Source organism: Crotalus tigris, unplaced genomic scaffold, assembly GCF_016545835.1.
Source record: "Crotalus tigris isolate CLP2741 ecotype Arizona unplaced genomic scaffold, ASM1654583v1 scf7180000017987.690289119674:8195010, whole genome shotgun sequence".
Classification (NCBI taxonomy): Eukaryota; Metazoa; Chordata; class Lepidosauria; order Squamata; family Viperidae; genus Crotalus; species Crotalus tigris.
Window position 1 is genome coordinate 2,774,173 of NW_024096758.1, and position 25,247 is coordinate 2,799,419.

General features: G+C 38.9%; 1 protein-coding gene across 1 annotated transcript in view; it reads right to left on the bottom strand.

Annotated features, from left to right (window-relative positions):
- The window catches only part of PNOC (prepronociceptin), a 41,961-nt gene extending 33,779 nt beyond the window's left edge, over positions 1–8,182 (bottom strand). Inside the window, exon 1 of the mRNA XM_039345896.1 lies at positions 8,053–8,182. The gene's annotated coding sequence lies outside the window, so the exon portion shown is untranslated. The remainder of the gene's footprint in view (positions 1–8,052) is intronic.
- Positions 8,183–25,247: the final 17,065 nt, after the last annotated feature.

Sequence of the window (25,247 nt, forward strand, 5' to 3'; positions counted from 1 at the left end):
GGTGGGGAGCTCTAAAATGCTAAAAGCATTGCCTTTTCTGTCAATCATTTTTTACCTCTCAAAGTCCACTTTCACAAAATTATTTCCAATCACCTCAAACCTTGGGCTGATTCCTGAGCCTCACTTTTCTGACCTTCATTATAGACACAGCAGGACAAAGTACAGACGAAAAAGGAATTGCCAAAGCAGGGGTTGTGAGTCTGATATTTGCATTAAACATACATTTAATTGTGTACTGATTTTTCCATGTGAAAATAGTCCTCTTGTGATTATTCTCACTGGAGGGTGTATCACATTTCCCAGTTGTTAGATACTCAGGCAGTTTGCAACAAGACCTTTGAAAAAAACCATGCAAACCAGCATATCAAAAAAATCAGCTGAGCTTGTGAAGGAACAAACATGCACTCAGAGTAAAAAAGTCTGGAGTAAAAGCACAGTTTATATGTCATGCAAAAATGGAGTACTGAACGAAGAATTTTGTTTCTATTGGATGACTAAAGTCTGAGCGGAACAAAATGGGAACAAATGAATTCCAAAATCTGGGGACACCACAGTGAAAGGCCATGTTTGTAAAGAATAACTAGAGCATGACACTGAAATCTTAGAAGGATATAGGTATATATATGGCAGAAACCATGTATTAAATAGTCACACTCAAGCTGTTTAAGACACTGAATGTCAAAATCTGAGCTGGGCATAGAGACTGGCTGACAATTTTTAGCACTCACATGGAACCACTTTCCGGCCTTCAATAGTGCATGTTTGGGAAAGCTAATTAACACTTTTCAAGCATTGTGAACAAAGTACTATCAGATCCTCAGTTCACCAATGGAGCATAAATTAAAGTTCGAAGTAAGGAGGATCTATGATTTTGCACCTTTCTCAGCAATGAAACCTCCTTCATGATGTTTACTTCTCTTCCATTTCATTCCACACAGCCAGATTGTAACCTGTCTTTTTAAGATTGTTGGTGAGTCAGATTCTTGAACCATGCCTAGGAAGGTCTTAGCCAGGTAGTTTACAGTTTGGACAAATAAGACAGGATAAAAGTGAAGGGGCACTGCTGCCTTTGTTTCTTTGTCCAGATTTCTTGGGCACCCCAAATTTATGTCAAAGAATAAAAAGGGGCATTGAAATGATACTTGATAATAGCCATATCCTCAATTTGCAGCCAAGCAGTTTTTGCTTTTGTAGCAGCTCAGGCCACTGCATCCTCTAGGCAATGTGACTGTTGCTCAGATGCTGAACTTACAACTGTCAATCAGCTATTGCAGATGTGTGTCCATAATCTTAGCTAACACATGTCTTAAGTGAATAGGTAGGAAATTGCTTTAATACTAATTCTATTTACTTCACATATTAAACTATGATTTGCTTAGCCATGACTTACTAAAGAAATCAGTATTGACTAGGTTCACATAGTACATTAAGCAAGGGCTTTTCAACCTTTTCACCCCTTGTGCCACTTTTAGGATATGGTGACATCCGAGTACCACCAGTCACCTAGCAAGGTGTCAAAAATTTGATGACCAAAAAAAAAAAAAAGGAAAAAAGTGATAAAGTACAGGTAGTCCTCGACTTACAACAGTTTGCTTAGTGACTGTTCGAAGTTACAATGGCCCCCAAGCCACAGCCGAGCAAGACACCTGCCTGCCCACCCGGCTGCGCTCTTCCTCCTGTCCAAGGTTTTCATTGTTGTGAGCATTTCTGTTGAGGATTGGCAGTGGGGGTGGGGTGGGGGTGTTTGGTTTTTATTCCCCCTGTCTGTTGGGAGGTTGCAGCAGGTTTTGGTCACTTCACATGACCCTGGGACACTGTGACCATCATAAATATGAATCAGTTGCCAAACATCTGAATGTAAATCACAAGACCCTGGAGATGCTGCAACATTCCAGCTGATCAGCGCTTCTTCTGGGCTCAGCAGAATGCCAGTATTAGTGCTGCTTTCCAGCTGATTGGTACTTCTTCAGGGCTTAGCAGAAGCACCAGGATCAGCACCGAGCTCCAGCTGGAGCCTGGCGCTGATCCTGGCACTTCCACTGAGGCTGGACACCCCTGCAGCTCTAGCCATCTCTCGCTCAGGCTTGTACAGTGCTGCCACTGGTTCAGCTCATTCCCCTCCCCGCTACCACTTTTCTAGGATGGTCGCGTACCACCTGCTAGGTGCCAATGTACCACAGGTGGTACCCGTACAACTGGTTGAAAAGCCCTGCATTAAGCTATTGAACATGACTTACTTACCAGGAATGGAGAATTCACACTAAGTGAAAACTAAGCATACCATGTGTTGTAGGAATCCTGCTAGGAAGCAGAGTAATGACTAAGAGCCTGGTATTGGAAACAGGAAGCCCCTGGTATGACTCCTACTTACTCCAAACTCACTGCGTAAAAGTTAGTCTCACTTTCCATTTGCAGTGTAGAGTATAATAATATTATCTGATTTATCTTACAGGGTTGTAAGTGCTTTGCATGTTCTGAATATATGTAAATGCTATGCAAATATTAAGGGTTGGGGGAGTATCCATAACTGGAGAATTTATTGAACTGATCCAGAGGTACTAGAAACTAAGCATTTATTCTAAGAAGTAAGAAGTTTAGAGTAGTGTAAAGTAGAGTAGAATAGAATAGAATAGAATAGAATAGAATAGAATAGAATAGAATAGAATAGAATAGAATAGAACCTTGGAGGTCTTCTAGTCCCCCCCCTCCGCTCAAGCAGGAGAACCAGTGGTGGGATTCAGCCAGTTCGCACCAGTTCGACAGAACCAGTAGCTAATTTTTTGTTGCCCAGGCCCAGAATGGACTTCCAGAAGCGGCATACAAATAGAGAACAGGTTGTTCACATATTTGAATTCCACCATTGAAGAGAATCTATACCATTCAGACAAGTGATTGTCCAGTCTCTTCTTAAAAACCTCCAGTGATGGAGCACCCACGATTTCTGAAGGCAACCTGTTCCACTGGTTAAAGTCCAGTTCTTAAGGTGAACCCAACTATGGAGGAGAAGAATAATATTTTATTTTATCCCTAACATGACTTTTCCTGGTTCCACTTTGGCTCTGCCTCACCCAACAATTTGAAAACTGCCTTAAACCAAGTCAAACCTGGTTTATCTAGCCTGGATATTTAGATTGGAATCTTTACTAGCTTTATTTAGGAATATTTCAGGTTTGATCTAAAGGTACGAATTGAATTGGCATTAACAGGCCCTTTCCACTGTTATGAATTCAGATCCTCAGGGTAAATGCCTCTCCTTGTCTTTGTTCCTGGTTTGTAAAGTAGGAATAACAGGAACTCTTAATGGAATTAGTAAAGCACGCCAATGACTTTGCACATAAAAACAGCAAGGTCTGTATGTAGGGGGGTTCAATTGCATGATGCCAACATCTTGCCTTCACCTCCTTCCCAATGTATGGCCCTGCAAATAATAGTAAGACTGTGTGTTAAAATTGTTAGTCACTTTGGTGAGAGCAGCTTTTCATAATTTGATGCCCTTTAGGTTAGTTGGATTTCAATTGTCTAAATTTTCAGCCCATACAACAGCATTTTTCCTAGTATCCAAGGGAAACGTTGATTAGTGTATAGTAGTGTTGCATACTGAGTCTTTGTAATTGTATAAGATTTTTTCCTCTTAAGGAACTCAGTGTAACTTAGAAATGTGCTTTGTTTCTTTCACTCACATCTGTTCACTCATCCTGAAAGAAGCAGCCTCTAAATTATTTTTGGCCCTCTCTTTTAAAACTTTTTTGCCTCTGAAAAGTGCCTACAGCTGAAGGCATAATATCCAAAAAAGACATAATTTTCTTTATAAGACCGGAAAAGAGATACTGACGTTTGTTTGTTTTTTACATTTTTCCTATAATTATATACAGTATATTTTTTGAGCAAGACAGGTGCACGTAATTTTTATTATACATATAGTTCATTTACATACATTACATTTTGTAGAGACTCAAGAATAGTCCTTAGCTAGGGTATAATGGTTAAAGAGTTAGACCAGGATGGAAACCATAGTTCAACTCCTTGCTTAGCCAGGAAGTTTTCTGTGTGTTCCTGAGCATATCTCTCTCTCATTCTCTGTCTGTCTGTCTGTCTGTCTCTCTCACACACACATCCCTAACCTACTATATAGGGCTATTGTGAAGATGACACTGGAGACGTAGGGGACCACAATGACCTCTTTGGAAAAAGGGATTATAAACCAAATCAATACCAATTTGTTTGAGTAGTGGAAAAAGCTTTAGAAGGAGGGGAGGAAAATGAAACAAGCATCAGCTGAAAGAATTACGTGTTTGGTTCAATTACACATCCCTTTAGCAAGTGATGAAGGTGATGTGGTTGTACCAAAATATCTTTTCTTGGGGACTTGAAATGACAAGAGATAACATGGGAGTGCTTAGAAAGTGATTGCAGGTGGTAAGGGGCAATAAGGAAGAATGGGCAGAGATAACTGAAGAAGTAGGAGACCTGTGGATGGCTGATGTCATATAAAGATTGTGAGAGGAGCTGAACTGGATTATGAGATTGAGGAAGTAATAAAGTGACAGGGTGAGAATTCCCCCTTTCTTGGAAGTGAATGTTTCACCATAAAAACACTCATTTTTAAGGATATACAAGGCTGTTTGTCAAAATTGGCTGCATGTAGTAGCCTCAATCCTTCAGGGTTTTTTTTTAAAGTTGGATATGGTCTGCAAAAATCCAGAGGACCATTAGCCAAGACGTAAAGAAGACAATGTGTCATGTGTTAAATGACCTGGTTAAGTGCATTGTCTAAAAATTGCCACAGTGGGCAAATACAGAGGTAACCATTTACTGTACCTTAAGAAGATGGGAAATTCCCTTACACTCCAAAGTCTCAAGCAGTTAATTTGCCCATTGCCTTCTGCCTGATCCTATTTTATTTATTGTATACATCAGACCTGCATCCTGAGAAATCCTTACAGATAGATTAGGCTTAAATCCCCAGAATTTTCATCAATGGCCATGTTGCCTGTATAATTCTGTAAGTTGAGGGCCAGGCATCTTGAAGGATGCCCAGGTTAGAGCAATTTGGTGGGACGTTCTATATATTCCTAGTCTGATGAAAACCTGCCTCTTTGACTTTCATGATTTTTGATTAAGTGCAAAAATGTGTGACAGCATTTTCCTCTTTCATTGGCAGGATAGTCAAAACACAAAGCCTGCATGCACGGCAGGTGCAATTAAATGGTTAGGCATGTCAAAATTTGTACCAATGATGCATATTTCAATTGATGCTTAAAATAATTCTGAGTGCTTGCCTGCTCTTGGATGCAATGTTGTCAAATCAATTTTGTCTTCTACAGCTGTAAATTGTGCAGAAAAAGCACATAACATGGAAATAGTGGGAAAGAGAAATTTTTTCTATCACATTAATTCGTAAGTGTATTACTTGAACCAATAAAGGTGATGGCAGGGGGATTCAGGAAAGACCAAACATAGTTTTCCCTCATCCAATACATAGCTCGCTTGTGGAATTTGCTGGCATGGAACATTGATAGTAAAAGGAATAAGATGATGGATGAATTCAGCAACAGCATGATGGGTGCACTGTTGGAAGATTAGAAATACCAGGTTAGGGACAAATCATCCTGGAGAAAATCTATATGGATGCTAAAATATCACATAATCAGTCAATTCAAAAAAGAGATAAGACTGTACCATCAGTAGCTACTAATGATAAGTTCAACATCCTGGAACATACTGTCAAAGAATTTATAGATGACTTGATATGAAAGGACTCTTGAGAAGGGACTTGGAGAAGTGATCCCACAATCCAGAGGTTGAAGCAAGTGTGAGAATGAAACTCAGATTAAACCCTTCTTGATTTTGTTAGCATAAGAGGATACAGAGAGAAACTTAGAAAAGTTTCAAAATTCTATTTTTTTTGCCCTGCCACAATATAGTAGTTTTCCTGGAATCCCTGCAGTGCCTGCCTTGTGACCTGGCCTACCTTGAAGGGCTGATAAAATTAATTGTAAGGGAGGTCAGGAAGCAACATGAAAGGACCTTTTCCTCCAGAACGCTAAAGTACTTTGATTTTATGGAAGAATTCAGCATGTAGTTTATCCTGCTAAATGGCTCAATTTGATCTAGATTAGGTTTTTTTCTTAGCATAGGACCCCCCCCCCCATGCAGTCTGAACATGAGATGCTTGGAAATAAATCATTCTACCTTCAGTTATATTGGAGTGCATTTGAAAAATAATCCTGCAATCTAGAATTATGTGTTTCTCCTTTCCTATATTCAATATATCAAAGTCTTTTGAAGTATACATATTGCAGTCATTCCGTTTATATGCCAAAGTGGAAGATGGAACTGGAACTAGAACTTCCTTGGAAAAAAAATTAGCTATTTTTGTCAGTAGGTGGGCATGATCCAACAATGTTGTTTAGAATAGATGATGCCAGTTAAATCCTCACCATGTTTAATCTCTCTCTCCTTTCTGTGCAACTGCAATTAGCTTTCCTGTCTGTCAGAGAATCAGGCTATCAACATGTCAAATGTCAGTGTGTTTATTTGCAATTTGGCGATGATGATTTTGTAGATGCTACGGAATGAGATGCCCTCAAAAATTGCAGATTGCAGATTCTGTTAAAAATTCATAGCAATTCAGATTTTTGTTTATACGTATATGGGGGCTGGGAAGGTTTATTGGCTTCAGAGTATAATAAACGTGAGCTGCATTTCACTGTAAGAGCATTGAAACTTTTATGGTATTTTACTGCAGTTCAGGAATGTGAGGATTTACCCTGCGCTGAAATTTGGGCAAGTACAGCATTCTTTGCATTCTTTTACAACAGGAAAAATACTCCGAATCTGTATTTGCCACATATTTCTCTAGAAACCAACGGAAATTTTAAGCAACCTAAGGCTCACTGTGTTGTGAAACTGATAATAATTGCTTATATTACATATTGCAGAGAAAGTTGCAAGCCAGGATCAGAGCTTGAGATATAGAAAAAAACTCTTCCAGAAAAGCAAAGATGAGAAATGGACACAAATGAAGTTTTGCCTTGCCTTGTAGACACCACTGACTCTCTGGCTCATTCTACAGTATCTTTAAGCAGCAATCTTTTCTCTTTGCAGTTTTGTTTTGTTTTTTTAAAAAAGCTGTGTTCCTAGTTAAATCACTTTTTGGAATACAGCTTTAGTATCCATACTAAAGTTTCAAAGTTTTGAGAAGAGAGGAAGGTAACAATTAGCTTGTATGTAGAATGTAAACATTTGCTGTAGGAAAATGATAATATTGAAAAACTAAAGGCATCTATATTGAAGAGAGATTAGTAATAAGAAATCTACAATGGCATCTTCCTGTGGGCATTATAATCCCTTTTCAAGAGAAAGAAGCGAGGGAAAAGGGACCCAGAAAGCCAGAAAGCATCGCACATTTTCTCTGATCAGTTCAAAACAGATTTTCAGTATCAAATGTTTTGTAAAATAAATAGTTTAGTAGGAGCCGAGAAGAAAACAGCAACGGAAAAGTAAAAGGTGGCTGAGGCAAGATAAATACACGTACTGAAAAAAGCACAACAAACATCTTCTTAGCAAATGCCTGCCACTACATACATTTCAGGGCACACAGGAAAATTCCATCACCCCCCCCCCCCCGCTCTGAATTGATGAAATTTCTCTATAGGGTCCCCCTATCCTGGTCCCTACTTTTCTTTTGAAAAGAAACACTGATTTGTCAAAGAGAAATTCTTTTTGAACCATCTTGGGCAGAACACATTCAGCTAGCTAGCTTTCTTTCAACTCTATTCTCGGACTAAAATATCTTGAAGAGGCTTAACTCCATGAAACAAGGATTTGGACACAGGAGGAAGTCATTTAAAAAACCCAAAAGTGCACCCCCCTCGCCAACAAACACTCTCTTTCCAGTCCGCCCCATTGAAATCTCCCAGTTGCAAAGAGCTGGGCTAAGGAAACAAGGCTCCTGCAGTGCTAGAAACTCATTTCCCAAGCTGTTAAAAGACACCCCAAGACAAAGAGAACACAGCAGCATGCTGGCAGTTTGGCTGAGCAGCCGCCTACCTGCCGGTGCACTCCGAATGCCAAGATTTCTTCCGATGTCCGAACCTTGCACTGTTTCTCTGTCAGTGTGGCCCTTATATATGTACAGGGAAGGCACACACAGAGAGAGACACACACACACACACCTCCCCAGCCCATTAACATGTGTATCGGTGAGTCCAACCCTCTGAAGAAGCCACCTGACTTACACACTGCCTAACAGCTGGATACCCCTTGACACCCTCCAATGAAACCTTCCCAAAAAGGGTTTGTCACACTTCAAGCAACTGAAACAATGGCACATGTGCACACACACACACACACACACACACACACATGTACACGCACGCACACATGCACACAAACACACACACATCCATCTCATGCCAGCCCTATAGTCATATGGGCAGCCCTAAAGCGAGGCTTTTGCTGCATGCTTTGTTTGAGAGATAACACGCTCACACCTCTGACTGCAAGGATAATAACAGAGTGGCTCACTCAAGCATCCCTGATGAGATATCTGGCAGAATTTGATGCTTCCAGACCCCTTGGAAGCTGCCATAGACCAGCCACATGGTTTCTTAAGCTAGACTGGTAGGCAATTTTTCAGAGCCCAAGGATTTACCCTTGTTTAAATCTTTGCAGCCAAGGGTTGCATTCAACAATCAAAAAGGTGACTGTGATTGTGGGTGTGGCTCTGACACGAAAATGGACATGATTAAGAAATAGTAAGAAGTATTTTCCCCACTTCATCCTCAAAGTCTTAAAATAGTGAAAGAATAAGAACCAAACATAATGATTAAAAGGGTCATTCATAACTAAATTCTGGCAGCAAACAAACTTCTGAATTTATGTGGCATGCTCCGGAGGCACTCCAAGGATGTGAGATGGCAGGCTGGGTGACCCCATATGTGCTGAGAGCTGGCATATTCTGTTATAGGAGCCCTTATCCACTGCGAACAAAAGAGTGGAAAACCTCGGAGCCCAAAGAAAAACTCTACGTAACTCACATACTAATAAGTGATCTCAGGCATATTCTATACCTCAGTTCTAACCATATACTACAAAAAGAACATTTTCCTGTTTTTTCTGTTAACAGTTTAGTCCATCAACTATCCTTCCTTCCTTCCTTCCTTCCTTCCTTCCTTCCTTCCTTCCTTCCTTCCTTCCTTCCTTCCTTCCTTCCTTCTTTTCTTTTCTTTTTTCTGCCTTTGAGTTCATCTTGATTCCTGACAACTACCTGGACAAGTCCCTGCAGTTTTCTTGGGAAGATTTTCGGAAGTAGTTTGCCATTGCCTGCTTCCTAGGGCTGAGAGAGAATGACTGGCCCAAGGTCACTCAACTGGCAGGACTACAGCTTTTGGTCTCTCTGTTTTACCCTGATGCTTTAACCACTACTCCAGATTAGCTCACTCTTCTGTTGCTAGCATGTATTAAATCATCATACCTGTAATGTATTTCCCATATTGATCTTATCCTCCCCTTCATTTTCTCTTCTCCCTTGTGTTGAATTATACAATATAGCCCCCCAAAGTGAGCAGGCACACTTTGATAGTATTCTTCTGGTCAAGGGATTTATTTTATTTATTTTTGCACCAGAAGGTCACATTGGATGTAACAGTAGCAGAGTGAAGCTACAGGTAGGAATGGAACTGAAATGTTCAGACTGGTGGGTTGTCCACTTTTAGAAAGAGGGACTTTGAGTTTTTTCAAATTAAAAATCAAAACATCAAGACAAATGAGAAATATAGTATACTGTATTTATCTTAGGGATCACAACTTTTTAAAAATCCAACAAAACATTGCCATTTTACTGTTAAATTCGGACAGCTCAGTCTGAAGTAGCTGTAGGGGTTACAAAAATAGTCAGGGACCTTTTAGGTTTCCCACTGATGGTTCACTGATGGGAAATTAGAAGTGTACCACGAAATAAATGGCAGTGTTCCTAGTTTTCTTCCTTCCAGGAGTTCTCAAGTCAGTGTTCTGGGTTCCCCTTGGCAGATAAGCATAAAAACAATCCCAACAAAAGGTCAGGACCATGGACAGATAACTGAGGGGGGCTAGATTTGTTTACTTTAGCTTCTTCGATTTGGTGCCTCCAGCAGTTTTGGACTACTATCTATTCCCATCGATCATGTCAGTTATCTAAAATATTTGGTATGAATCAACTGAGGAAAGCTAATAATGCTTGTGTGAAGCATTATTTATTTTTATTTATTTTATTTATCATATTTATTTATCATGTTTAAGAAGTCCCCATCTCCCTTGGAAAAAACATGGTTGTACTCTGGAAATACTGAACATTTGAAGTAGAAATGTGAACCTGTATAGAAGGGTCCAATGATTTATAACTAAACCCCAATATAGAACTTAGAATCACAGGGCTGTAAGGGACCTCAGAGGGCTTCTAGTCCAACCTCATGCTCAAGCAGAAGACTTCATACCATCCTGGTCAAATGATTGTGTAATCCAATTTTGAAAATCTGCAATGATAGAGTACCCACAACTCTGGGAGGCAATCTATTTCATTAGCAATAGCAATAGCACTTAGACTTATATACCACTTCATAGTGCTTTACAGCACTCTCTATTTACAAGCGATTTACAAATATCAGCAGATTGCCCCCAGCAATCTCGGTCCTCATTTTACTGACTTCAGAAGGATGGAAAGCTGAGCCAACCTTCAGCCAGTCAGGATTGAACTTCTAACAGTGAACAGAGTCAGCCTGCAATGCTTCATTCTAATCACTGAGCCACCAAGGTTCACTAATTAATTATTTTTACTGTCAGGAAATTTCTCCTTATTTCTAGGTTGGATTTATCTTCAACAAGTTTCCAACCATTACTTTTTGTCCAGCCCTCTGGGGTGCTTTGGAGAATAAGTCAATCCCTTCTAGATTTCTCTCTGACCAATATTGGGGTGATAAAGTTGGGGCAAAAGATGATCTAAAAATACTTTTCGTGGTGGCATGTTTGTGGAATCGGTTTGCAATTAGAGTAGTCCCAAATAATTGTCAAGCGTTTTAGGAGGTAAATAAAGGTACACTTCGACTTCTCTAGTGGGGTTTTTGAAATTCAACATTTGCAGCTATGAACACGGATTTCAAATGTCATTATCCCCACACAGAAAATTGAGCTGAGAGAATATTGCTAGAGCTTCTGCCAAAGTAAGCTCTGAGCCACTACTCTTTTAGAGCTCTTTGTTTCTTAGAATATCTACAGGTATCTGAAGAGAGGTGGACTTTCAAAAAGCTTACAGCAAATTTTTTTTACAAAGCCTATAGTGCAAACTGAGGTTATGCACTAAGAAAGGTCCTTTAATTGAAAAAGAGATAGCAGAGAAGAAAAACCAGTATGAGATAATGATTAAGATATTGGATTAGGACTGGGAAAATTTAAACTGAAGACCACAATCAGTTGTGCAAATTGATTGATTGACTTCAGACCTGTCATAATACCTTTATACAAATTTGTAGTGCAATGACTTTTAGATTGACATACCCAAGTCTGATTGACAGCATTCACGAAGAATACTGTAGAACTGGAAAATATGTAGAAAATGAAATTTTGCAAGAGAGGAGGGGAGAGCCTGTTAGAGATGTAGACATTCTGGATAGGGAGGTTCTCTCTTAGAACATGAGAACTTGGTATAATCGGAATGTATACATATGTACATGTAAATCTACTTCTGGATAGTGTTTGATACAAAGAGCTGAAAACAAGCAAAAAAAACCAAAATCCAGGACTATGATTAAAAATATCTTTTTAAATGTAAATGACTACAAAGCAAAAGTAACTGAATAGCCCCCATTTGCACTGGGCAGTAGATAAAACAGTGGTTTTATGCGCTTTCCATAAAAAGGACTTATGAAAGTGATGTCTGAGTGTTTTAAAAAAAGTGCATTGTTCTATTTCATCATCATCATCATTAGAGTTGGAAGGGACCTTGGAGTTCTTTCTTTCTTTCTTTCTTTCTTTCTTTCTTTCTTTCTTTCTTTCTTTCTTTCTGTCTGTCTGTCTGTCTGTCTTTCTTTCTTTCTTTCCTTTCTTTCTTTCTTTCTTTTCTTTCTTTCTTTCTTTCTTTCTTTCTTTCTTTCTTTCTTTCTTTCTTTCTTTCTTTCTTTCTTTCTCTTTCTTCCTTTCCTTTCCTTTATTTCATAGGTAGAGGTCACTTGTTACTTTTATTTACTAAGAATGCCAGTGGGGATAATGGAAGTCCCCGGGGCTTGACATTTTCTTGTCTGGCATTCCTTTTTTTTTCTTTCCTTCTTGGACGATTCTTAAAAATTAAGATGCCATGGAGTGTGTCCATGGATGCATTATTGTTACTAAAATTAGGATAGGAATGCTACCTTTCCATTCATGCCATTCGGTTTATTCATTTCAGGAGAGAAAAATCCCTTTTCCTGTTTTGGATGCTGCCAGAAAGAGCCTGATTCTGATTTATCTCTTCTAGCCATTTTTTCTCCAGCTTCAACTCTCTGAATTTCCTCTCTCATTCACATTTCACTGAATCAAATGGATGTCTTCTGCACATTCCTTCCTTTGGATTAGTCTTTTTTAGGGGTATTTTTAAGAGATCGTTTTCATTTTGTACTTTATCACTGTCATTTATTTATATGGTTTCCTATTTAGACAATCACATGTCGCTTTTATGTGAAATCATCATGTAGCATGCTTTAGAATATTCATAATCCTTGAGAACCTTCAAACATTTTATTAATTTTTTAATTCATTTTTTCTTTCTGAGTTTCTAAAGAGGTTGCAATGGCTAAGCTCAGGTTAAGACACAATGCCTGTATTCCTGTATAAAATGATGTGCACACACAAATACATTGTACTGCTCCTTAAGCAGTACACTTGTTCAACACAACACACAAAGACCATGAGTCATTCTCCGTAAATCATTTGCTATGTCCATGCAACTGTTATCATTGTGGATTTGCAACACTGGGCACCGGTGGATTTGTCCTGTAGTATCCTCAAGACTATGAAAAAGTTGGAGAACCACAGCATATTAATTATATGTCTGTTCCAATAATTTTCCCAGGCTTTCCAGCTATGTTATGTGATTCAGTTGGCAGAGCCAGGTCTTCCATATAATATGTGGTCTCAGGAAACACAGGGGTACTATGTTTAAAAATCAAACACAGGAAAGTTATTTTATGTCTCTCTTTAACACAGTATCAAACTTCTGGTTGGAACAAAGTGTGTAGAAGGAAACACCCTGCTGCTAGAATTGTGTTGAGATATCCTATAAACTGCAAAACAGAAATACTCTTATTGTTAGAATATTCAGTTGGTCAACTAATGTGGCTTTCTGTAACTTGGTACCCTCTAGGTGTGTTATAATCAGAGCTTATGTCCACAGAATACCTTTTTTAAAAAGCAAAAATGCCAGCTTTGATCACAGAATTGCAGATACCATCTTGACTTTTTGGATCCAACCTGTGGATCCCCTTGATTGAATTTAAAACCTCTAAAATTCTCAGCTATCTTGGCCATATTTATTGAGAGTTCTAGAAATTGTATTCCCCAAACTGAAAGAGTCCAAACTGAGGAATGCTTATCTAAAGTTTTTGAGTAACTTTCTTTAACAGCTAACAGACTGAAATCTTTATGTTCTTATCTTGCAGGGACTCTTTTTAGAAATAAGGAAGAAATGTGTGAGTCCATTTTTCATTGTCACCAGCCACAATGAGGTATCCACAAAAGTCTGCTGGAAATTAACTGTCTATTAAAAACTTTGCACTGCTTTTTCAAAAATAACAACAATCAATCTCAAAACTTTCATTTGTTTCAAAGGGCCCATGACTTCCATTGACAGCAAAAGTACCTTCTTTGCCTCAACAAGTGAAATTGCACAATAAAACCGCTGGTAGCTGCGAGATTTTTATCTCTATAATTTCTTGGAACAATACCCAGAGAAAGTGTAGGTGTATAAGTTTTGCAAGCCTTTGAGATGTTATTTTGTTTTTGCTGCTGTATAAGCGATCATGCCTTGACTGATTTTTGCTCATTAAGTCTTTTCCAAGAAGATGGAGTTTATCAACTTCTGTTTTGGGAGGGAGAAAGAATAGAATTGTGGGGAGCTAGAAATAGACTTGGACGTTCACTAGAAAAGCCATAACTATGAATTTCCTTCTTATTTTTGTACCTGCCAGGAAGGGACCAGCAGTCATCAATCTGCCAATGTTCTCCCCAGCCATAACTTTGCTGGTCATTGGAAAGTTCACCACTCTTGACACAGAAGAAAAATGGAAATTTATCTGAAGGAAGCACTACTAGTGAATCATGGAGAGAGAACTGTGGGGAGTAGAGTGGAGGTTTTAAGTGACTAAACATGCACCATGATACCACAATTGAAACCCTGCAACTTATGGTTTTACATCAGATGTTGGGAATGCAAAGATACAATGACATCGTTGTGGTTGTGTCATGATCTCCTTGTGTGCAAAATGTTGTATTTTCATTATTGTGACTAGCTGTGGATGCCTATGCCTAGTGCTCACTTAACCTGGGGAGAGAAATATGTATAACCTCATTACTGCATATTTTAAAAGGAAACTCTGAAGATTTTCTTCCAGCTGCTTTTAAATTATATTGTACCTGAGGCATTTTTTAGCTGCTGTCTTTTTAATGCAATGCTTTCTGAGGTTGAAATAGGAATAATTGCATTTTAAACGTTGTGGATGCTTTGAAAGGCTAATTAGAAATTTAATCTTTCTGCTCTCCTCTCTACTCCTGGCCTTCAGGCATTATCCATTTGCACTTACTGCCTGAGAACCAGTCTTAGCTGGAGGTGGCTGCTCATAAGCTCTATGAGACTTAAGTGAGTGACCTGATCTAACACATTGCTGCTTCTGATTGGCAGATATTTTCTAAGATGAGGCAAAGAAAAACATTTTCTGGGCTATAGCTTGTGGCACTTATTTATTTTATTTTATTTATTTAAAACATTTATATAGCTGTCCACCATTCAGCCAACTCTGGGCGGCTCCCATCAAAGATTAAAAGACATGTAAACTAATTTGAAAAACCATAAAACACAACCATTTAAAACGGGGGTGTCAAACTGCCAGCCCGCGGGATGGACATGTCATCCAGAAGCTGTGCCCACCCCATTGCCAGCAATGGCAAAACCGGCCCGATATGTTGTATGACGTCATGTGACGTCGCGAGTTTGACATGTCTGATTTAAACATAAAATCTTAAAAACATCAAAAACCTGGTGCCAATCCATGCTAACATGCCATTATCTAATCTTCTCCTAACACCTGGGGGAAAAGCCAGGCCTTAAAAGCCTTACAAAAGGCTAAAAAGGGTGGAGGCCAGCCAAACTTTAGGAGACAAGATATTTCATAGGGCAGGGGCTACCACAGAAAAAGCATGCTTCCTCGCTCCCATTAGATGACAATATTTGGAGGAAGGGATCAGGCGTTTGCGCCCACCTTATCTGACCTGGAAAGATTGGTAGATGTCCTTAGGGAAAGGCAATCCTGTAAATATCCTAGTCCTGTGCCACATAGGATTTTAAAGGTGATGACCAATAACTAAGGTGACATTGCTGGGATTTGAATGCAGTATCTTCTGCAGGCAGGTTACTTGAGGGACTGTCTCACCCCAATGGGATTGGCCCGTCCCACTCGTACCGGCAGAGGAGGCTCACTGCATGTCCCATCAGCCCAATTATTCTGGCTAGCGGGGTCCAGGAAGAAGGCCTTCTCTGCTGTTGCTCATGCCCTCTGATACATCTTGCCCCCGGATGTGAGATTGACCCCAACTCTCCTAGCTTTTTGTAAGGACCTAAAGATGTCACCTTTGGATCCCAGTCAGGGAACAGTGAAACGGAGGTGGTTGATTGAGTAATAACAGATTCCCCCCTTGCCCTATCTCCACCCCCACCCTCCCCATGTGTCTTTGGTTTTAATGTTTGTTTTTAACTTTTTATCTTTTAACTTAGATGTAACTGTTGCCCAGTTACCCTATGGTAAGATGGGCAGCCAATAAATTTTATGAATAAATAAATAGGCAAAGCAAATGCTCTGCCACTGAACTGTACTTCCAGCTAAACCTACAGAGTTCCTGCCAAAGTCTGTAGTCCTTTACCCTGATTTGAAAATTTGAAGATTACTTCACTGAGGGTCGTTCAGTCTCATTAGGTCAGCAGTAGCTCAGATCTTTTTCAGCGTTGCTTCCTGGTGCCTTTTAACTGGACCAAGTAGATGAGGCAGAGTTGTATGCATAGATTCATTTCTCATCCCTCCCTGGATGTGAATGGTTTTTGTGTGTCTGTTGCTATTTTCAAAAATATAATAAAAATAAAGTCATCAGTAATGGCTCTGAGAAAACAATGATTTCAACAGCTTCACCTCGTTCCACTCCACTCCCTACTTCTCATTCATTTCCCATTATTCCTCATTCCTGTTTCCCAATAGCTGATGAGTCATATACATTCTGATAAATATCAGGGTCTGCAGTTAATGGGAGCCAATGATTAGAATAACCCACTAAGAAAAATAAATCAACCTTATTAGAGGGCAAATATTCTTCCTATCTCCCCGTCTTCTTTTCTATTAGTATTTTAGCAACAGATTAGGTGACAATCAGAGCACTGTTTACTCTTCTGAAGTTCAGCTGATGCTATAGCAAGTGAGTGGAAAAGAACAGAATCTTACAGTCATATGGTATGGGTTATCTTATAGTCATGTTAGTCACAGACAGCCAAGGAGACCCTTTAAAATTCAGAGAGGATGTGCTTCAGCAGAGCACAAATGGTATGAACAGTTCTTCAGTTTGGAGGTCAAGGTGACTTTGATGCTTTTTGCAAATTTTGTGGACATGGGCCAGTGCCTAAGGCACCAGGCTGGAGAGCAAGAGAATATGAGTTGAAGCCCACCTTAGCCATGAAAGGCGGGTGGGTGATGCTGGGCCAGTCACTGTCTCTCAGCCCAACCCACCTCAAAGGAGAGAAAGTTGGACTGGATATGTTCACTTCTTAAGTTATTTGTAAAAACAATAAAAGTAGTACACAAATAAATAAAATCTAAAATCTAATTTAAATTGTATAGTAGCCTACAGCAGTACAATTCCAGAAATTATTTTTCATATTAGAAGCAGTGTCAAAAGCACATTTCTTCTGCCATAATTCATAAGACATGTATCCCAAGAACATCATGAGAATTTCATCAATGTTATTTAAAAGCAAGTTCTGAAGCAAGTTCTTTTTCATCTAATTGAATAAGAACTGGTAGAAAACATATGCAATTTTTTTAAATCTAGTATTAGAATCTTAGTTCAGTTAGGAGAATGTTTGTGATTACAGAGGGCCCATAGCCTTGATAATTTTTCTCACATCAACAGCCATGATTTAATTTGTTGTGATGGAGTTCTGGCATTGCATCAGAAGATCCATGTCCACTTAGCCAGGAGATAACTAAGATCTTTAGGTGAATGGAATGCTCTGCCTCAGATGAAGTTCTAAAGAAGACTGACTACCAAGTTTGCAATCCTTTATAGCAAGGGTCCCCAACTCCTGGGCTGCAAACCAGTACTGGTCTGTGCCTGTTAGGAACTGGGCCGCACAAATGAGCAAACGTCATCTGCACATGTGCGGGATCTAGATAGTGTGCGAAACCATTTCCACTCCCCACTACCCCATTACTGCTGCCAGTCTGTGGAAAAATTGTTTTTCTCAAAACCGGTCCCTGATTAAAAAAAAAAAGTTTGGGGGGGGCGCTGCTTTATAGGACAAATAATTAGGCAGAATTTTAGGAGCTGTGGAATGTTGTTTCTTCAGCAATTCTTAAAATTCCAGACTAAACCCCAGGCTAGTCAGCCCCAAGCATCTTCCAAATTGTGTGACTACCTGCCTTGAAATAAAAATACTCAAGCTAGTGTAATGTGGGCTGTTATTCCAGCAATCTTGCAAATGACACAGCAAGAGTGGAGGAATAACAGTCCCCATTACACCATGACACACTAAAAGTTAGGAACTATTATTTATTCTTCAAATCTTGTCTATATTGAAATCAGCCCACTAATGAAATTGCTGCGAAACAGGCAGTTGCAAAAATGGAGTGAATAAATGAATACATTTTAGTAAACTCAGGTGGTACATTCACACAGCAAGCTATGCCAAAAGTTTGAATGCCAATATCTTACTACTTGTGTTATGTCAGACTTTAACAAATATTAAGGCAGCTTATTATAATGTAAACAGGCCAATGGAATTGCTATTTCAGGTTTATACAATTAGCATTTCTAACCCTTTTTTTTTTAAAAAAAAAAATTCTGCTTGCAAAATCTAATTTGCACAAACCATACTGGCAGTCTTCAGGAAGAATCCAAGCCACCCAATCAAACTGTTTCCCTATTTGGGAGGTTGCTAGCTCAGAAAATCCTTTTGTAATGTAGGAAAGGAGTCCTTTCTGCATCATATAGTTAAAGCAATTGAATAAAAAGTCTCTTTATCTTCTCCCTTTTCCAAAGATATAGTATGTTATCATCTATCTAGGGCCATAAAATAGTGTCTCCTGGAGCCATTGGACATGTTGCGGGCTGAAGTTCAACATATTGAATAGTTCTGTTTTGTGGGAGCTCGTTAGAGTTATTCCACTTCTAAACAAGCTACCACTTTTATAATATAGTCGCTCTGTGCCTCGGAATCTGGACCACAGTGAAAATGGAGGTGGGGGAAAGAATCCAATTTGTTCCCAAATGTGGAGGTGGCTACAGATTAGAAGGTTTGGGGAAGGACTGATTCAGAGCTGGGATGCCAGGCTCTATCACAATGTTTCTGAACTTTGGTGATGCTAAGATATGTGGACTTTAATTCCCACAATTCTTCAGCCAGCATGGATGCTCCTACTAATGTGGCTGCTTCTGGGCATGACTTGCACTGGAAAAGCCTGAGCAGAATCAGAGAGGTTGTGCCGAACACACAGAGTATTAAATCTTGTAAGGTAGAGCAATGAGTCTAAAGCACAGGTGTCAAACTCGCCATGTCACGTGACATGTCGTGATGTAGCGTGACTTTTTTCACATTGCCGGAGCTGGGGTGGGCGCGGCCTCCGCATGATGCAATCGGCCCACAGGCTGGCAGTTTGACACCCCTGGCTAAAGCCTTTGTAGATTAGTCCCTCCTTAATGCAGGTTTGCTTTCCACCCAACATCCTCTGAGCTACAGATGACTGAAAATGCCTGTACTCATGGGATGTGGCCTGCTTTTGCCTGTGGATCAAGGTAAGAGGCCCAAAGGCACATTGAAAGTCAAATGGGGGCAAACCAGGCATTGTTTCCACACAGAGATATTTGACCCATTCATACTGTAGCTGGTGCAAATAAGAAAAAAATTATGACCCCAGGTCTCTTCCTCCAAAGCTCTACCTTCTAATAAAAATACACTGCCCAAAGGCCACTTATGCAAGCAAGTATGCAGCCTTGCTATTCCTCTGAGGTGGGAAGTATACAGATTGATATAATCAGTGCAATACTTTATCTTAGCTTTGGTATGATGGTTTTTAGTCAATTGGTATTCTTTTATTGCAAAACAAGAAAATAACTTGTCAAATATAGAAGCGCAACCAAACTGAAATTCTAAAAACAACAGAATTCTCTTCAGCTTACATCTGCTGAAATGAAATGATCATAAAGTGAGATTGTTTAGCAAAAACCTGCTTTCCTTCGCTTTCTTTCCAGCAAGGGGCCTTCATTCAGCTTTGCTGTTTCAACAGGACCAAGTCAGTTAGCTTCTGAAAGTTTACAATCAGAATAGAAAGGGCTTCATGTTAGTTGTTTCCACCTTTGAGAAGACAGTCAAAGGCCTTTCCCATCTGAATAGGAGAAATGGCTTCTAAAATGGCCTCTTTTCCCAGATGTTGTTGTCTTTAGCCTCCCTCTCGCTTGGCATCAATATACAAGAGCTAATGGAACACATAATTTGGAATGCTAGGAGCCTCTTGGTGCAAGCTGGAAGATGATGTCATATGGGGCTGCCAAGTATTTCTTCTATCTTGTTGTAAATTGGAGTTTAATTGAAAGATCAGATTGTGCTTATTTACCTGTCACTGTATGGTTTCTCATTAGTTTTACCATGATGTCATGAGAATGGAACGGTTTTTGAAATGCTATAAATAGATATCTAGATATAAATATTACTTTGGATATTGCATTTTTGAGTAGTAAAGTCTCACTAGTCTATCTGCTGTTTAAAGAACATCTCATCTTAGTTATGACAGCAATATTTGGAGGCTGAAAGGAATTGTTATATGAATTACCGTATGTAATCTAGAGATTTCTTTCCTTCCAATACTAGATTTCTGTATGCCTGATTTTGTTAGTCCTTCCAATTGAATTATTAATCAGCATTAAATTCCGTGAGTTGCATTTCAGCACATAATGGAGACTATCAGATTGGGAAAGAATCTTGTATGCAAATGGAGAGACATTTACTTCTCTTCATGCAATTGGTTATTCAATCTTGATGTTTCTAATAACTAATCTTTTTAAACAACAATTTCTCCAAGTAATGAGATCACATTCTGAAATCTTAATCTGCGATTGAAATTGAAACTGAAGTCAATATTGGAGTATTTCCAGGTTATAGACTTCTTATTTTAGCAGGCATCAGATACAATATTTCATAACCTGTCAGTAGGGATAGAATAGAAATTTATTCCAGTTGCATTTTAATACAAACTTAGCTAATTTTGCACTTCCAAACCTAATAAACAAACTGCAAAATCATTATACTTAATATTCACACTTTTCCTGATTCTGCAGTGAACATATTTATGAAAAAGTCTGCATCATATGGGAAAATTCACACAAAAGTGTGTGTATTAGAAAAAACATATGCAGAACTTACTCTACAGTCAGCTCATTGTTACTGGTTTTTGAATCAGACAGTATTGATCGTAGGTTATTTAATTTAAAAAAAAAAGCTAAAGAAACCCCAAGATTGAATTGGTTGTATTGTTTACCGTAGTTCATTTAGGAGTGTTTATTATTCTACTGATCTGAACAAGAAATGTTAAATAAGGATTTCCACTTATTGTCTTTGATCTGCTTTCACTTGACTGGTAAATTCATACTCCTAGGTTCAAGTCTTAAACTTGTACAGGTAGTCCTTGATTTACAACCATTCATTTAGTGATTGTTGGAAGTTCCGATGACACTGAAAAAAATGACTTATGACTGTTTTTTTTACACTTATGACTGTTGCAACATCCCCGTGGTCATGTAATCAAAATTTAGATGCTTGGCTACTGGCATGTATTTATGACAGTTGCAGTGTCCCGGGGTCATGTGATCACCTTTTGTGACCTGGCAAGCACAGCGAATGAGGAAGCCACATTCACTTAACATTCATGTTATTAACTTAACAACTGCAGTGATTCTCTTAACAACCGTAGCAAGAAAAGTCATAAAATGGGGCACAACTTAACTGTCTTGTTTAACAACAAAACTTTTGGGCTCAGTTGTAGTCTTAAGTCTGTATGGAGTACAAGAAGTCCCCAGGTTACATCCATTTGTTCAATGACTGTTCCAAGTTAAAACAGCATTGAAAAAATGAACTTACAACTAGTCCTCATACATACAACCATTGTCATACAGTCTCAGAGGGCATGTGATCAAAATTCCAGTACTTGGTGAGTGGCTCAAATTTACAACCATGGCAGAGTCCTATGGTCATATTTTTCTGCCCTGTACAAACTGCCTTCACCAATTCCCTTTCTACAAGGATCATGCATATCGCCAAACTGATTTTTTTTAATTTTGCAGAGCAAGAATCAAACTGTTATGTTCATACTTTAGTGGATTTCTATATTTGTGACTATTCTCAGTTGTGAACAACTCTCAGGGATGTGATGCAGAATACTCCTCTCCCCCTCCCTTCTCAAAAACTACACTTTGCCTGTGTGTAGAAATATTTAATCAAAGTGTGAGGTTTGGCTTTTAGTGATTTTAAGAAGAGTAACCCGAAGGCAAGTTATCAGTAGCATTAGAAATTTTCTGCTGCTTCTCCCAAAAATTACTTTTACTATTTCTGAGGATTGGCCAATAATATTAGAATTGTCAAACTGATCAGACAATGATTTGAGAATCAGATTCATGCCATGCATCTGGGTTACAAAAGTCCCCCAGGGTGGGATAGAAGTGGATGTAGTTATAGGCATTTCCATTCTGTCTTAGGAAGCCCTAGGCAATTCTTGCTTTCATGGGCAAGTAAAGTACAGGATATAAATTAATGTTATTCCATAAAAATAGGAATAATATTTCCTTGATATTTTCCTGATGCTTAGGACCTGGGTGACCAGGATCATCAACATCAATTATAAATTCAAATGTAGGAAGTTGTTTTTCTTTTAAAACACTGCCTCTAGCATTTTGCTGTTCCCTTGCTGCTGGCCCCAATCTTTTACTCTTCAGCAGCTCCTGAGGACCATGGCTTTCTGGCTGTATTGTCACAGAGCTAGATGAGAAACAGCTCCACCTTGATTTTGGAAAGGAAAGCAGGAAGTCACAGGGGAGTTGCTCTGTGTGAAGGTCTCCCATTTAGCTGAGCAAGGACATCATTGCTCACCCTGAGCATAGAATTATGGAAATGATTCTGGAAAAGAGGACGTACACATGACTCTGAAGGTGACGTTCCTTGAAAGTCTCTGTAGTGTCTACAGATGAGTGGGTCTGCAAATGTGGAATGGAATTTCAGACTCAGCCTGTATTTCAAATGCCTAATAAAGAAAACAGGGGCAATAGATTCCCATCTCAGTGACATGCTTCAGTTGGCTTCTGTTATTCACTAGAAATGAGACACACCATGTTGAGCTAGCCTTTAGAAGCTGGATCTCTATTGGAGTTAGGTGTTAAATTCCCACATATTGTATAGTGCCTATTACACTGTCTCGTAATGTTACGGAGACAGTTAGAGCAGAACTCCATTTCATGTTCTGTACTACTTTATCCTGAGAATCCAAAATTTTTGCTTTCAAAGGTGCCTCCATGAATTACACAACATAACATCCTTCATTTATGCATCACTTAATTGCAGTTGCTCCTGTTGAATGTGGAATTTCAAACCAGAAAAGTGTAGCAGCATGCTCAAATTAGCCATATACTGAATAGTTGCCAGGGCTGAAGGATGGGGAGGAGCAGGGCTGCTGTTTTCTAATTAGATGCAGTAATAAGCATCCCATTAATCTGAAAATGCAACTGAGTGCCTCAGGAGGTAATGGTTAATCCATCACTGCAGATCTTTAAGACTGAGCTCAAAAGGTAGGCAATTTTCACCCGGGCTTTTGGTGAGGATGACTGAAGTTGCCTTTTAACCTAGCTTGTTTTCTTTGGTTTCCCCTCAGTTTGTTATTCTTCCAGCTCTACCACTTTTTGTTTTGTTTTGGATGGGTTCCCCCCCCCCAATCATTTGGAAATGGCCCAGAATTTCTGGGAATCAGGTAGTATATAAATTTAAATAATATAAATATTTCAGAGAAGGACGTTTGGAGAGTCTGTTATATGCATTCTTGTAAAATAGCTCCTCTGGTGAATGCCAAGTTTGGCATGGATAACTTTACAACCACATCACTTAGCGACAGAGTCCCCATTGCCATTGTAGCCTGAGGACTACCTGTAATACAAGCACACTCAGAAAGATGATGCTAGAGATTGGGTTTTACTTTGTAGCACAGTGGCTTAATTGATTAAAAGGGTTTATATAATAAGAGCAGCAATAACAATGCACTAATGATAGCTGTTTTAATTGGTATAGCAGGCGGACTCTCTTTTATCAATTCTGAAAGAGTTCAGTTGATTCTTAATTCACTTCTGAGCCTAGTTCAAGCTGCTGGTGCATACCTATTATACTAAATTATTTGAGTCCTAATTAAGTGATTTTTACAGGAAATTGTTTCAAAGGAAAGTACATTTGGTTGAAATAAGTGTAAATAGTGGTACTTTGACTTGTGACAGGAGTTTGGATGTAAGTCCGATGCCAGATTTTTGGGCCCAGGGCCAAAGCATCCTTACTTCCCAGATATTTCAAATGGGGCACTATATTTTAACCTGAGTTGTTGTTTAAACGGTTGTTTAACTAGCTCTCAGCCAACTGGTATTAGCCTTTCACTCACCACAAAATGCAGCTAACCTTTCTGATATTCAAGATACGCCTATTCCCCCCAGAGAAATTTTGAAACGAGTGAGCTTACTTTTATTTTTTTAAATTAAAGTCAGTCTTGAATGCAGGCTTTGAATAGAATGGCTGAGTGTTTTATAATCCTCACTTTTGTCAGTTGAAAATAGGAAGGAGATAATTTGTGAAATGGGAAGGAGATAATTTAAAACCTTCCTGGCAGAAGGCTCCATCAGAAAAGTAATTACAATTGGTTGCCATCAATTAGACTGAGCTTTCTGACATGCTCTGCATTTCTGCTTTCAGACACTGTGTGAAAAATATGAGGGAAAATACTTTGGAACTTTCTGTCCCAAGCCAACAACACAGGAGTTATGTATAAGATTTGTATCTTATGCCAATTCTGGAACACAAATGCTAGCTTCAGAATTGTGCATACAGGTAGTCCTTGATTTATGAACACAAGTGAGCCCAAAATTTCTGTTACTAAGAGGGACAGTTCTTAAGTGAATTTTGCAACCTTTCTTGCCACAGTTGTTAAATGAATCACTGCAGTTGTTAAATTAGTAACATGGTTTTTCAATGAATCTGCTTCCCCATTGACTTTGCTTGTCAGAAGGTTGCAAAAGGTGATCACATGATCCCAGGATATTGCAATCATCATAAATATGAATCAGTTGTCAAGCATCTGAATTTTGATCACATGACCATGGGGATGCCACAATAGTCATGTGTGAAAAATGGTGGTTTTTTTTTAGTGCTGTTGTAATTTCTAACTGCCATTAAATGAACTATTGTAAGTCTAGGACTTGCACACAGGAAAGACATGATTTTTTTTTTTTTAGTAAAAAAATTCCTTTTTAAGTCAAGGAAGCTAAATCTACCTTCTTTCCTTCTTTCTTTGAAAAAGAGGGATACACACAAAATCACAGCAAGAATTCCAAATTTGATCATTATTGTCAGTCTAGCTAAATTAGTGAGTTATAATTTATTAAGATCTTGGATTTCAGCACATGTTCAGAACTTATTGCAAAAGAGAATGGATGGAAAATCACCTTCTAGATCAGCCAACAAGTCAGAAAAT